Genomic DNA, 2,654 nt, shown 5'->3' on the forward strand with positions numbered 1-2,654 from the left:
CCAGCCTGGGCAAGAAGAGTGAAACTCCATCTCAAAAAAATAAAAAAAATTGGCCAGGTGCGGTGGCTAACACCTGTAATGCCAGCAGTTCGGGAGGCCAAGGCAGGCAGATGGTTTGAGCTCAGGAGTTTGAGACCAGCTTGGGCAACATGGCAGAACCCCATCTCTACAAAAGGTACATAAATTCTAACAGAGTGTGGTAGCTCACGCTTGTAGTCCCAGCTGCTTGGGAGGCTGAGGCAGGAGGATTGCTTGAGACCGAGACGTGGAGGCTGCAGTGAGCCGTGATCGTACCACTGGGAGATGGATGGAGCGATCGTACCCCAGCCTGGGTGACAGAGGGAGACCTTGTCTCAAAAAAAATAATAATTTAGGGTTCTCTAGCTTTTTACCAGGTTATCTCATTTCTTCTGTGTGGAGGATGGATACAAATTATGTGTTGACTGATGCAAAGTAATAGCACAAAGCAGTACCCTCTGACGTTGCGGTAGTTGGTGTGTCACCGTTTCCAGAAAGGTTGGATTTTGTAACTTTGAATCCCGAGAGTGGGAGTCTTGGCTGTTTCTGGACTGTAGAGTGAGAAGAGACCGAGATGTGGTGATGGCAGGCCAAGTGGAGGGTCATAGAAGGTGCTGTTTGTGAGGCGCCACGGTGTTTCTAAGCTACACTTCTTTATTCAGCAAAAACGCGGATTCAGAAAGGCACCCGGGAAGGTTGAACCTCGAAGATTAGACACAGGGACAAGTGGTGAAGCATATAAGAGACGTGCTTTGATTCCTCCCGTGGAAGAAACAGCCCTTTATCCTTCTCTCTGTCCTGTAAGGACTCTCATAACACCATTATTTTTTACTGCTGGGGTAAGAGCGCATTTGGCTAGGAGTTACCCACCTTGCTACAAATGCAGTGTTAAAATACTTTGTCCCATTTGGGCTCCTTTAAAGTAAGGACAGGTGGAGGGGGATCAAGAGGAGCTGGGCTCATGAGTTCTGATTATAGAGTCTGAATTTCAGACTTGCTTTTAGAATCTGGCTCACTATGTAAGCCTTAGAGAATAAACTTATGGGCCTCATTTGGTACAGCATTTCAAGTGGTGCTAAGTTGGTGTTTTCAGTTTTATTTGAGGATTTATAGCTGGAAACAGGCCCCAGCGTACTGTGAAGTCAATAAAATGGGAAACAATAAAATGTCCTTTCGGGCGGGGCATGATGGCTCATGCCTGTAATGCCAGCACTTTGGGAGGCCGAGGCAGGTGGCTCACCTGAGTTCAGGAGTTCGAGACCAACCTGGCCAAAGTGGCAAAACCCCATCTCTACTAAAAACACAAACTTAGCTAGCCGTGGTGGTACGCACCTGTAATCCCAGCTACTTCAAGGCTGAGGCAGGAGAATTGCTTGAACCCGGGAGGCGGAGGTTGCAGTGCACCGAGATTGCACCACTGCACTCCAGCCTGGAAGATGAGCAAAACTCCGTCTCAAAAAAAAAAAAAAAGTCCTTTTCACTTATTAGATTTCACTGTGCCAGGTTTTCCTTCTGTTGGTTTATCAAAAGCAATGAAAATGAAGTATTGCCCTTGGAAATATGTATAGATCTATTTCCCTTTTAAATTTTTTAATATTTCTAATTTTATATAGTTGACAGGCTGTGCATTTGAATCAGCTGCTATTTGGTAATATGAATCACTGAAATCCAGGGTCCAGAGTTATTTTGATGCTATAAAAGCTGATTGGGTGGCTAGCATTTAGAAGGAAGAAGGAGATTTCAGAAAGGAGGTGAAGATAAACACCGCTTTCTTTGTTCTAGCTAATCACGATTTTAAAAAACTGATACATAATAGATGCACATTTTCAGTGTACATGATGCGTACACATAATGTGTAGTAATTAAATCTGAGTAATTGGAATATCACCTTAAACATTTATCTTTATGCTAGGTGCATTCGAATTATTCTTCACTAGCTATTTTGAAATACACTATAGTTTACTGGAGTTACTCAACTGGCAATCCCAAGTTTTGAAGTCTGGTTATTTATGAAGTGCTTTTAGTTAATGGCAACATCAGATTAATAGATGTCAAGTCGGTGCACTAATATTCTTCACAGTAAGTATGTATTACTGTTTTATATGTCTGGTGTTGTATTTGACAGTGACCCAAGAATTCTGGCCCTCTAACCCACGTGCATCCAAGATCACCTCAGATGGTTGTCAAAAATGTTAATGTCAGCCAGGCGCAGTTGCTCAAGTCTGTAGTCCCAGCGCTTCAGGAGGCTGGTGCGGTCAGGAGCTCGAGAGCAGCCTGGCCAACGCAGTGAAATCCCATCTTTACTAAAAATACAAAAATCAGCTGGGTGCGGTGTTGCACACAGTAGCTGTAGCCCCAGCTACTCTGGAAGCTGAGGCAGGACAATCGCCTGAAACCAAGAGGTGGAGGCTGCAGTAAGATGAGATTGTGCCACTGCACTCCAACCTGGGTTGACAGAGTGAGACTTTGTCTCCAAAAAAAAAAAAAAAAAAAAATTGGCCAGTGTCGTGGGTCATGCCTGTAATCCCAGCACTTTGGGAGGCTGAGGTGGGTGGATCACCTGCGGTCAGGAGTTCGAGACCAGTCTGGCCAACATGATGAAACCCTGTCTCTACTAAAAATACAAAAATTAGCTG

The 2,654-nt window shown here is 44.5% G+C and overlaps 1 long non-coding RNA gene across 1 annotated transcript; it reads left to right on the top strand.

Moving 5' to 3' along the window:
• The first annotated feature begins 185 nt into the window (after window positions 1–185).
• Window positions 186–1,907, top strand: LOC116542069. The gene is made up of 2 exons (XR_004265055.1): window positions 186–857; window positions 1,632–1,907. It is a non-coding gene; the product is annotated as an uncharacterized LOC116542069 (long non-coding RNA).
• The last annotated feature ends 747 nt before the right edge of the window (window positions 1,908–2,654 follow it).

Source organism: Sapajus apella, unplaced genomic scaffold (genome assembly GCF_009761245.1).
Source record: "Sapajus apella isolate SASKATOON/1434 unplaced genomic scaffold, GSC_monkey_1.0 scaffold160, whole genome shotgun sequence".
Classification (NCBI taxonomy): domain Eukaryota; kingdom Metazoa; phylum Chordata; class Mammalia; order Primates; family Cebidae; genus Sapajus; species Sapajus apella.